The sequence below is a fragment of the Pinus tabuliformis genome, chromosome X, assembly GCF_031772625.1.
Source record: "Pinus tabuliformis cultivar Carrire ecotype Pingquan chromosome X, CPIR1, whole genome shotgun sequence".
Classification (NCBI taxonomy): Eukaryota; Viridiplantae; Streptophyta; class Pinopsida; order Pinales; family Pinaceae; genus Pinus; species Pinus tabuliformis.
The window spans coordinates 105,249,253-105,262,400 of record NC_142308.1 but is presented as its reverse complement, the minus strand read 5'-3'; the positions used below and the strand labels follow the sequence as shown (position 1 = coordinate 105,262,400).

Below are 13,148 nucleotides of genomic sequence, written 5' to 3'. Positions count from 1 at the left end.
GCTTGGATGCAGACTGGAGGGCTCGAATCCTAGTAGAGTACTCCAAGGATAGATTTGCATGTGAGGTTCTGGATGGGCAGGTGGCGGATGGCAGGTACAGGGTGGTCAATGAGATCATCTACTACAGGGACCAGATCTTCTTGATCTTCTTCTTGACTGGGTGAAGTCTTCCTCCAGCCTGAAGGAAAGCTTATCGATCTTTGTTGATGCTACTTGCTGGTCCTGATTCTCCTCTTTGTCCTTCTTCCTAAGAGGACACTAGGTGTTGTAGTGGCCAAGCTCACCACATCTGAAGCACTTGACCTTCAAAAAGTCCTTATTCTTCATTCGTTGCTCCCCCTATCCCTGACAGGGACCCTTCGATGCGAGGAACACATTCTCCTCCTCCTTCACCTGCTTTGACCTATTGTTGTTGCCGCTAATGAAGCTCTTCACGAAGTCTCACCTCAACTCCTCCTGCTGCAAATCAGCCCACATCCTGTCCCACTTTGGCAAGGCTTCTCTGCCCAAAATGCTTTGGAAGAATACTTGCCACTCCTCGGAGACACTGTTGAGTGCCAATTGTACTAGCTCTGTGACTTGAGGTGTTGTTCCAACAGCTGACAGTTGATCCCGAATCTCCTGAATCCTGGTGAGGTAGGGGTCTATGCATTCCCCTTTCTGCATCCTAATGCATCTCAGCTTCTCCTCAAAGTACATCTTCCGCTGCTCGGAAGTGCCTTGGCATAGCGTGGAAAGTGTATCCCAGATCTCCTTGGTTGTTCCCTAGCTTGCTATGTGTGATACAATGTGATCTCGAACACTATCGAGAATCAACCTCTTTGCCCTCGCCATCTCCTTTCGATATTCCTTCAGTTGATCTGCATCCTGGGGAATAGCTACCACTACATCAATATATGGCTTCAGGCCATATTCATCTAGAAGGAAGGACATCCTTGCCTTCCAGATGACATAGTTGGAAGCATCGTCCAACCTGTCCTGATCTCGTAGTCTGGCAATGGCCATCTCAGCAAAATAAGTCGAAATCCTCCTCTTCTCTTCTGCTCAGTTATTGTTAGGCTCTACGCACTCCCTGCTGGAGTGAGTAAATCTGCTCACAACGACTATTGATCTGCAAGAGAAAATTGAACTTCTAAAGCTAGAAGTCCCCTGAGGAAAATTTCCCTTAGTGTGTGCTCTTTCTTCCTCCTGACGTTATTTTGCACTAGCAACTGCTACAAAATACTGTGTCGAGCTAGAGATCTGCTCTGCAAGGAAAATACTAGCTACTCCCTCTGCCTCTGGTAATCCTCGAACTGGAGAAATCCGATTTCTCTGTCGCTCTCTCAAAGAAATCGATTTTTCCTCAAGAAATTGACCCTCCTGGCCAAGGAACTGTGCTGCCTCTGAGGGTTTCAAATTGTTGCTTAGGCAGAGTTACGAAATTCCTCTTCCCTTATGCTACTGACCTCTCCGGCTTATAATCTACGCACTAATACCATGTGAAAATTCGACCTAATCCCAAATCCTATTGCAGCAACTGATGTTATTTCTTCTATTTGTTAATTTAATTAAACAAATTATTTGTTGTGCTACAAAAAATATCAAAACAAATACACTGCAACCTTCACAAAACAAATACTACAGAAGAAATAAAAACGTTGGAAGAAATAGATGCACACACACAAACTACGCCGTTATTTTTGGACTAAGTCCTCGGAAAAACCCCAACTCGAGAAAACCAGTGCAGCAGTTGAGGGTTTTAATATTATGCAGTAGTGAAAATCTGAGCACAATCTATGGATGCTTAATCTAGCAATCCAAACAAAGAAATAACTGGCAACAATAACTAGTGAGAAAAAATTCTCACTCCACAGGCGATCCCACACTGACCTTAGCTCGAATTGCGCTGCTCCTTGCACCCTCTACGCAGTCACTGTGTTAGCCTACGCAGCTACTACGTCCCACAAGCTTGAAACTGCGTCTCCTCTCACTGTCTGGTCAGCTGTTGTCTAGGAAACTAATACTCTTTGCCTCTGAACCCTTTGCCCAACTTCTGGCTCAGAATCTTGACTTCTCCCTAGCAAAACGGAAATCTCCCCAAGAGGGCTACGCACTACCTTTGCGCTGCCTCTCTGTGGTAACACTGCCTCTCTACAATGTACTTTCCAGAACTGGAAAAGCTTCCTCCGGCCTCACTATCTTTGCCCCTCTCTCACTGCTTCGACCTCACTGAATCACTTCTAGCAACACACAATTGCTACTCTGGAAATCGATTTCTTAGCAAAATCAAACTCTGCAAGTGTGTTCTCCAAGCCCCATCGACTTTCTTCTTATAACCCTCTGTTGAGACTTCAATGGACAAGATTAGATCTTATTCTATGGCTAGGATTAACTAGAAGTCGATCCGTGTGACTTTCTAGAAGATTCACACCATAAATTAATTAATTCTGATTAATTAGTCATATTCCCTGAGTTTAAGACTTAAGAAATATTTAAAAAACGACTAATAATCTAATTAAAAAAGTCATCTCTAGGTGGAATTTCCAAAAACGATTTCTGGGTATTGGAGAATACATGTATTATAGCCTCTCCACAAAATTATGTGGCTAGAACACATCTGATGCTACAAAAACTAACAAGTGAAATGGGTTAATTACTCTAAGTGACATTGTAGATCAAAGATCTTGTTTCTCATTGCTATTCTCATTGGATACATTGCTCATTATTGATAATTCTTGTGGATTTGTAGTATAATTTCACTCTTGAGGCACATAATCAAATTTAATCAAAGTTATGATTAGCGATCTAATTGCATCCATAAGAAATCAAAATGTCTATCTTGTGTATCTATTTGGCATATTGGTGATTCGTTGGTTATAATCTTGAAGATTGCTAGTTTTCTTAAGAAGCATTGATCTTGTCTTGTTTATCTTTTGGGCTTTTAGCTATTGGTAGTAGTAGTACTGGCAACATTTTTTAGCACCATTTAGTTTGAGCACTTCCCCTTGTGGTTGACATTGTCATTCATTTATTGTTTAAGTACCTTGTTGTTTATAATTGAAAATCATTATAATCAAGTACTTAAAATGTTTTAATAACGTCACCTTAAGAGCACTCACATTTTGCACTTGTATCTTAAGATAAGCCTCTTGCATTAATTGATTTACTTCCAACCATAAGCTTGGTCGATAGAGATATACCGCCCACCTTTATCTTCTAGTTTGAGGAGTTTAGAACCTCTCTAGTGGTTAACACGATGAGCTTGCAGTCGTTAGATTCATAGTCTCTGCAACACCAGAGGCATCAGGTGGTTAGAACCTAAGGGGAGGTATCGTTAATCAAGCCTTAGCTTGCTTCTCCTTGGCTTCTCTCTCACAACCTACTCTAGAGACTAGCTTCAAAACAGTTAAGAGGAAGGATACATTTAGAATAGGCATATAACTTAAAATAAACCAAGATTCTGCATCTCACCTAGATTGTAGGATTTGCATCTCATTTAGGATAGTGAAGCATCCTTAAGCAACAATTGTTCATTCGATGACTTGCTAAATAATTTGTCTTAAACAAGTAATTGTGATCCGAACTTAAACAGGAACGCAACAAATTACAGAGATAATCATACACACAGATATGCAGCGGAAATAATACTTCATTTCATTAATGTAAAATACTGAAATATGCTTACAAACAATGATGGAAATAAACCAGCAAGGGCGATGGTAGCTTATCTCTGAGAAGAGATGTGGTGGCTACATGCCTCTGGACTGTCTTACAATGAGGCTCAAGGGCCTTTTGATTATTGAACAATAAGAGAAAACCCTAAACAACCAAAACCCTAACCCGAGGAGATGTAACACCAAGAGTTTGTGGGCCCCGTTGGGGTGAGTTGGACAGTCAACTTCCCGGGTCGCGAATTGGTCATATTATCTCCGTTTGACGCGCATGATAGCCCATTGGAAAGATCTCTCCGAGGACTACGACGGAAAAGACAATTTTTTGATAGAAAAATCGCTGCGGTAGATTTCCCAAAAAACGTCGTTTAGGGCCTCAAAACAGCTCCGGAAGCTTAGGACCCGAAAAACTGCTAAAAATAGTAAACTATGCTATAATTAAGGAAACTGAAAAAAAAAAATGAAAGAAGCACTGGAGGGGGATCCAAGTGGAATTAGCGGGTGGCTACCAATATCCACCTGGATCATTCCTCCCCCCTTAAGAAGCAATGGTCCCCATTGCGTTGAGTTCCTCCATGAGATGAGGGAACTTCTGTTGAACTTGGTCCCTGGTGAGCCACTTGCCCTGGTGAAGGAGTTGTCTTACTTTGACAACTCGATACTGTTGGATATTCTGCTGGCGAGTGTGCTTGATCTGTGTGTCCATGATCCAATCAGTTGCAGCTTGTTCCATGCAATCTGGATTTAACTCTGTGGGTGTGAGTTGTTCTGCAATGTCAGACGTGTCTAGTAATGGTGGAAAGTATGGCCAAAGGCGGTCCACATTGAACACCGGGTGCAGGCCAAGGAATGGGGGAATGCTGAGCTCAAATGCATTGTCTCCCACAGCCTTGGTAATGATGTAAGGACCCATATCGGAGTGGTATGAGTTTCCAATAGGCTCCGGTAAGGCGTTCCTTTTGCAAATGCAACCAGACTTTGTCACCCACCTAAAACTTGTGTGACACCCGATGTTGATCATGTCGTTGCTTGTACTTAGCATTTGATTTCTCCAGAATGTCATGGACCTACTGGCAAATATGTTGGATGTGCTTAATGACGTTGTTTGCCTTATCTGTTTCGGACTAGACATGAGCAAAATCTGCGTGAGTAGCTACAAATGGCATGGCCACATCGATGGGACATAGTGGCTGGAATCCCAAGCCCACCTGAAAAGTGTTGTGGCCAGTCAAGCTGTGTAGAGCCCGATTGTGGTTGTGTTGAACATAGGGGAGGCTCTTGTGCCATGTGCGTGGATGCTTTGAGTTGTACATGCGCAGAATGTGTACAATCATCCTGTTGACAACCTCTGTTTGGCCATCAGTTTGAGGATGGAAGGCTGTGGACTTAGTGAGTTTGGTGTCCAGCATCGACCAGAGACTAGACCAAAATGTACTGAGGAACCTGCTGTCCCGATCTGAGATGATAGACTGTGGGATCCCAAAGTGTACCCACACTCGTTCAAAGAAGAGTTTAGCAGTGGCTTCTACTGTGATATTCTTCTTGCAGGCTGCCATAATGGCCATCTTTGAGAACCTGTCGACGACCACAAAAACACAGTCATTTCCATGCTTAGTGGAAGGAAGGCCTGACATGTAATCCATGGAGATGGATTCCCAAGGTCGACTAGGGGTAGGCAGCGGGGTATAAAGGCCTTGCTTCTTGATGGTCGGTTTGGCAATGGCGTGGGCAGTGTATGATCTGATGTACTTCCCGACATCCTGTCGAAGATTCGGCCAATAGAAATACTTCTATAGTACTGCCACCGTTTTTTCGACCCCGAAATGCCCAACAGCCTGACTGTAGTGTGCTTCCCAAATCATCTTGGCACGCTTGCTTGAAGGAACACAAAGGTGACCCAGGTGGCATAACAGGTCGTCCTGGAGGTGAAAATCTGGAACATGCTGACCCTCCAAGAGGGTCTGGTATGTGTGGCCGAATTCCGGGTCACTTTTGTAGAGCAGTGGCCAATCAGAAGTCTCGTGCCCACAAGAGTTGAGCACTATGGTTAACGCCATGATCAATGGTTGACTGAGGCAATCTGCAACATTATTAGTGTTGCCCCTCTTATACTTGATATTCAAATGGAATTGTTGCAGGTATGTGGACCACTTCTGATGGCGATCGTTCTGCAATTTCCCTTGGGTCTATATGAACTGCAGGGGTCGGTGATCTGTGTGGATGACCGTTTCCTTCCCCAAAATGTAATGTTTCCATTGTCGGCAGGCCTGCACAATGGAATACATCTCTTTATCATAAGTGGGATACTTCCGAACTGTGTCTGAAAGTGTTTCACTGTGATATGCCATGGATGCCCGTGTTCAGTAAGGACTGCCCCAATAGCATAGTCAGAGGCATCTGTCTCGACCTCAAATGGTTGTTGTAAATTTGGTAACGCGAGCACTAGTGCCGTGCAGAGGCGATCTTTCAACTCTATGAATGCCTTCGTTGAGATTCAGACCAAAAGAATTTTGCTTTCATTCCTCCCTTGGTGACTTGACTCAAAGGCCAAGTGATATGAGAAAACCCCAACACGAACCTGCGATAGAAGTTGGCAAGACCTAGAAAGCTGCGGAGCTCTGTCAGAGTGGTTGGAGATGGCCAATCCCGAATGACTTGGATCTTGGCTGGATCCACATGCACCCCCTGTTCATCAATAATGTATCCCAGATACTGAACCTGGGTCATGCCAAAAGTGCATTTCTCCAAATTGGCACATAGCTTGTGCTGCCGCAGTGTTTAGAGAACTTGTCGGATGTGGTGGAGGTACTCTTCCCAACTCTGGCTGAAGATCAGAATGTCATCCAAGTATACCACTACAAACGAGTTGGTGAATGGCCGCAAGATGTCATCCATTAGCCTCATGAAGGTTGCAGGAGCATTCGTCAACCCAAAAGGCATAACCAACCATTCGAAAATGCCCTCCTTGGCTTTGAAGGCAGTCTTCCACACATCAGAGGGTTCGATTGGTACCTGGTGATATCCTGACTTCAGATCGATCTTGCTGAAATATTTTGCCCCCTTTAGTTGGTCCAGGAGGTCATCAATCCGCGGGATCGGGTACCTATTATGGACAGTGATCTTGTTCAGCGCCCGATAGTCAATACAGAGTCTCCAAGTCCCATCCTTCTTTTGTACCAACACAATTGGGCTCCCACAAGGCGATGAACTCGGACGAATGTGACCTTTCTGCAGCAGCTCCTGAATCTGCCTCTCATCGTTCTCTAGAACAGAGCACCGATAAATTGGTCCATTGGGTAGCGGCGCATCTGGGGTCAGATCGATGCAGTGCTTGACCTGATAGTGCAGAGGAACCCCTGCGGGGGAGGTGAAGATGTCCTTGTACTCCTCCACGACCTTGTCCATCTGTAGTTGTCGTGCAGAGGGACCCTGTCTGGAGGCTGTGGCCACCGCCTTCTTCTTTCCTTGAGGGTGTATCATCAGGAAAATAAACTTCCCAGTTTTGGAAATGAGCTTACTACATTGTTTTGCAGTAATCAAAGAGATGGCAGTAGGCGGTGCTACCTTTGGTATCCTGTACAACTTATTTCCCAATGTAATAATAATAGCACGAGGCCTTGATTCATACACAGCACGTCGCTCCCACAAGTATGGTTGTCCTAATAATACATCACAAACTTCAAGGGGAGCAATGTCACACAATAACTCATCTGTGAAGGGCTTGATGTTGTATGGAAGGTGACACTGCTGGCTCACGCGAAGATCCCGTCCTTGGTGAAGCCACCCGATGGTGTATGGTTGTGGATGTGCTGTGGTCGGTAAGCCCAACCGCTTCACGACCTCTGCTGAAATGAGGTTCTTTTGGCTCCCGCTATCGACAATGAACTGTAGCAGGGAGCCCTTTACCCACATCTGGGAGTGGAAGAGACGCTCCTCCTCCTCTGGATCTTCGAGTTCATTTTTCTGGCTCTTGGCAGTAGCAACAATGGCGTTGGATCCGCATCAATGATCTGCTTCCCTTTGTCATTCCCCTTGTCGGGTTCTGACTCAGAGTCGGAACATGCATCTGACTCTGAAACCTTTAGCTCAGCCACCAATGACTGCTTGGCCCGACACTCACTTGTGTTGTAAGTGGAGCTCTTATGGAACTCACACCATTTTCCGATGTCCTTTTTCGGCTTTGCAGCACTGTTCTTTGCTTGCAGCTTTGGCGGGTTGTCTTGGGCTGCCCCACCTTGGCTTTGTCCTTTGTTCTATGGTTTAGTGGCACCTTTCCCTTGCTTCGGATTTGCAGATCCAAAGTCTCGCTTCTTTTGTTTAAACTTCTGCTCGATCTTGACTGCATATCGGTATGTTGTGCCAAGGGAGGAGATGTTCAAGAATTCTATTTCTTCCTGGATGTACTTGTGCAGGCAGCCGCGGTATTTGAGTATCAAATGCTGCTCTGAATCCTTGATACCCAACTTCGTACGAAGGGTATGGAAAAGATTGGTGAACTCCGACACATATTGGTCCCTTCCCTACCGCAGCGTGGTCCACTTTATGTATTCATCCTCATAGCTTCCAACTAGGTAGTACTGCTCCTTAATGGAATCCCGGAATAAATTCCAGGTGGGTGCGGCTGAAAATAGTGACCCGGTATTTTCATCCTTCTGCTCGCAGTAGGTTTCCCACCAGTCCTTGACGTGGGGGGCTTCTTTGAGAAGAGCGAAAACAATCTTTTCCCGACTCGAAAATTCATGAATAGAAAAATAACCCTCTAGCAGATTTAACCATTTATCTATGACATCTGTGTCTATCTGACCCTCGAATATGGGGATTTCAAAATTAACTTGTACCTTAAAGGGCGTGGCGTTTCCAGTTCAGCTACTGGAAGCCGATGCTTCGCTTCTGAGAAGCCGCTGAAGGATCTGGGCAAAGATGTCCATCATCGTGTTCCGTTGTCGCTCGAGGGCTTCAAGCAAGATTTTGATAGGATCTCCTGCCCCCTCGTCTTTCTTCTCATCCGCCATGGGAGGCCGTCGGGATTTGCGAGGCTGGTCTTGCAAAGGTTCAACCAGTTCAAGCCCTAACTCCTTATATCTCGACCTCATTGGGGACATGCAAAGAAAAACAAAGAAAAAGCAGACCGCTCTGATACCACTGATCCGAACTTAAACAGGAACGCAACAAATTACAGAGATAATCATAAACACAGATATGCAGCGGAAATAATACTTCATTTCATTAATGTAAAATACTGAAATATGCTTACAAACAGTGATGGAAATAAACTAGCGAGGGCGATGGTAGCTTATCTCTGAGAAGAGATGTGGTGGCTACATGCCTCTGGACTGTCTTACAATGATGCTCAAAGGCCTTTTTATTATTGAACAATAAGAGAAAACCCTAAACAACCAAAACCCTAACCCGAGGGGATGTAACACCAAGAGTTTGTGGGCCCCGTTGGGGTGAGTTGGACAATCAACTTCCCGGGGTCGCGAATTGGTCATATTATCTCCGTTTGACGTGCATGATAGCCCATTGGAAAGATCTCTCTGAGGACTACGACGGAAAAGACGATTTTTTGACAGAAAAATCGCTGCGGTAGATTTCTCAAAAAACGTCGTTTAGGGCCTCAAAACAGCTCCGGAAGTTTAGGACCCGAAAAACTGCTAAAAATAGTAAACTATGCTATAATTAAGGAAACTGAAAAAAACTGAAAGAAGCACTGGAGGGGATCCAAGTGGAATTAGCGGGTGGCCACCAATATCCACCTGGATCAAATTGACTCCATTTAAGGCACTAATCTTTCGTGAAAATCTGATCAAAAATCATTTAAATTGCTAATTTAACCAAGTCGTTAAGCCATTCAGTTGTGTCTCCCGAACTTGTTGGCTGCCAATGACTCTCCCATATTCACATTTCATAGGGACTACCCCCCATAGCTTGTTGTAGGGAGACAGCTAGAATGGAGAGGACAAGGATCAGAGTGACAACCCCCATTCTGAGCATTGTCGCATCTTGCCTGTACAGTTTGGGCAACAACATCACCAACATAAAAATTTAATTATTTCATCATTTCCTCAACCTGTTGGAGATCTTGTCTGGAATTCACAATGAATGGATGTACAGTTCTTTCCAATTTAAACATGTAGCCTTTATGAGCTGGAACAAAATGAATTTGGTCTGCATGAAGGCTTTGTCTTATGAACTCAAGAGCAAATATCCTCATGGGCAGAAAGATGGGTAAATGGTAAGGGAGTACTTCAGCTCCATATATTCTAATTTCTGTATACTCTTCAAAGACATAACAATCTCCAACTTTGGTATCTTTGCGGAGTTGTAACAATTGTTTCTGTTCAAGCAAAATTCTTGGTGATTGTGCATTGTTTAGAATAGTATAAAAAGTGGCCATAAATGTAGACAAAATTTGAGAAAAGCCTTCATTGTTTTGTTTCCTCTTAACAACATTGATCCATTCAACCACTGACTTCCTTTGTTTCCTGGAATCAAATATACTTAACCCCAAATAATCAAACTTGTCAACATGTACATATAGAAAGAGGTGTACCAAGATAGCAGGGTATCTGAAATAGCTGGCAAGCTAGAAATTTTTGAATTGAAAATTAATTGCCTCAGCGGGGTATGAGGGAATGTCCAAGACAAGCGTTTGGATGCGGCATCAGACTCAAAAACCCTAAGGCTTGTCTATTCACATTCCCTGTGTCATCTTCACTTAACAAAGATAAAGTTATAGCTAAAACTTGTTGTGCAACTACGTAAAACATAGAAGTTGGGTAACTCATAGCTTCTAGAGGGACTTGAGAACCACTAGGGAGAATTAACTTGAATAAATCCTCTTTTCTTTCCTCTGGAAGTTGAGTAAAAGTTAAGAGCAATGAATTATCGATGAATTTTGTCGGGTTATCTACCACAGGAAAATTGAAAGCCATGTGAATAAGTTCAGGCATAATTTCAAAACGTTTTCCCCTGATGAAGAGATTCCACAAACGAAGACATCAACCAAGACACAAATTCAAGGAAGTTATACATGGAAGGAGTTATAATGTAATATAGTCCAGATTGCACAACTTAGAAAGGGTCTTCTTGATTGAGGAAACGGCCAAAATAGTCAAAACAAACCTCCATAAAATCAAGAGGGAAAAAAGAGTCATGAATTTCAGTGTTTGTATCCATAAAAGGAGGTACTTAAGCACAGGACTTATCGGCTACGAGCTTTTGGGTTGTCTTCAGGGTCTTTTTCATTTTAATCATCTTAGGAAACAAAAAGGCAGTGGTGGACTTTTGAATTACCTGGTTTAAATAGCTACAGAATGTTGATGTTGAGTAGCTGGTATGTGACTAGACACTGATTCACTGGAGCTTTCAAGCTATAGGACGAAATGACGATTAACAAGGCTATTTCCAACCTTCTTGATACGACGTGGAAAAATGACATTTATGATGTGTGCAGGTACGAAAGGATGAAGTGGCGGAAAAGTGGCATGCTAAATGTGATGACATGGGGGTTGATGGGAGGTGAAGTAGAATATGACGTAGACGTTGGCTTATTGGTCACGCTCGCTTGGCGGATAAATTGTCACGCACAATATCAGTGGAAGCAAATTTGTTAAATCAGCGTACTGCTTCCGAGGGGTGGCCTTAGCTATTTGCAAAAATGTTGTTGACCCCCAGGAATGAACCTCACTCGTCGATCTTATGATCGGTTGTTTCGCCAACCAGTGTTTCCAAGGGGTGGCCTCATTTTATTTACAGCGCACTTTACCCTATCAGAGTCCCATCACATTCATATCATTTTTGAAATGTACAAAGATCTGCCCCAAAGTTGCGCATTATTTAACTTTTCAAATATAACAAAGTCTCTGACCCACTTTTCCATTGTTTAAGCCAGCCACGCTTTGCGTGAGAAGTTAGTTCTATATACAAATACAAAAATGGAACCAGACTTCCCCTTTTCCATTTTCTTTTATGGATTTTTTATATTTTCGCGATTTTTCAAAAAATTTGAAAAATGAAAAATGAACTACAATAGAACAAGTGGGCCTACAAGCTGACTCTTCCAACTCACTCAAAGATTCTTTGTCTTTCATTTGTCTTGTCTAAAGAAGGTCATGGGATCAAATTGCAATGTGCAAACTAGCTTACCAGAGCTTGAAGAAGAAGAAGGCTCAATAAAGACCTGCATGTGTGTTGAATAACTTTATTGAAGAGAAGCAAATGGGCTGATTAAGTTCATTGGAAACCGATATCGAAAGGAGATACGACCTAGGGCAGCATGGATGACATCAGAAGTAATGCTAAATATTTAGGTTGAGTGAAGGCAAAGTTGCTTCTACAGCAAAGCAGGACTGGATAATGCCAGACGGGAATTTAGTTTGGTAGGTTGAGTAGCAACATGAATGTAAAGAAAGGCAAAGTTCAACTTCAAATACAATAGGTGCAGTGGCAAGTTGGAATCTTAACAGGTCATCGCAGGCCCAAAGGCCTGCTTTTTCAGCATAAGTTTATTGTGCTACAAAGATGTAGAAAATGTGTGTTTATTGGAAGATGAATGGGATTGGCAGATGAGATGAACTTTTCAGCCATCAATGACTCAATCCAACTACTGAGTTGGTGTATGATTGAATGGTCGATGACTTAGCATGCTCACGATCGACCATGCCAAATACAAGTCTTGTAGTCGGCTTGATCTCTCATGTTAAAGCAAGATCAACATCTGATTTTTGGTATATAAATAAGAGACGCATGTGGTGCATAGAGAAGACATCAGGATGTGGAATTGCGAGCCATACTCTGTTGTTGATTGGGTGCTACTTCAACCATGCCAAATGCAAGTCTTGTAGTTAGCTTTATCTCTCATGTTAAAGCGGCATCAACATCTGAATTTTGGTATACACATGAGAGAAGTATGTGGTGCATAAAGAAGACATCAGGTTGTGGAATTGTTCGCCATACTCTAATGTTGATTAGTTACACTACTACAAGGCAGGTTGCAGACAGTTTCTACAGCTTGTTTGGTCCAGATAAGTTGGTTATGGAACAGGTAGTTGTGTTTATTATGATCATTAAGGAAGAGCATTAGAACAAATGTTATAATGGTCATATCCTGTAATAGACTAATAGTATATCAGCTTAGGAGCTTTTAAATTAAGAAATTTATAATATGTTATGTAATAAACTCACGATGACTTAAGAGTTATTAGTTAAGTTGCATGTTGTCAGAAATTAGGTGATAACTGATAGGGGTGAAGGTTATGTAACACACCTCTCCATAAGACCTATGACTCTCATACGTTAAATAATAACATTGTGAATTTCTCTATTCTTTATGCATATTTGTGAATCTACTATTGTGTGTGTATGTTTTCTGATACATTTCACACGTGTGGAAGAATAATCCACTCTATTATCAGGGAGAATTTACAGGCAGTTATTTACACTCCATCTAGGCATATACAGAAAATGCATATTTGGCATATCCAAACACACCAT

The 13,148-nt window shown here is 42.8% G+C and overlaps 1 protein-coding gene across 1 annotated transcript in view; it reads right to left on the bottom strand.

The window, feature by feature from the left end:
* HEME2 (Uroporphyrinogen decarboxylase) overlaps positions 1-13,148 on the bottom strand; it is a 233,720-nt gene that overhangs the window by 186,611 nt on the left and 33,961 nt on the right. The gene's annotated exons all lie outside the window — the stretch shown is intronic.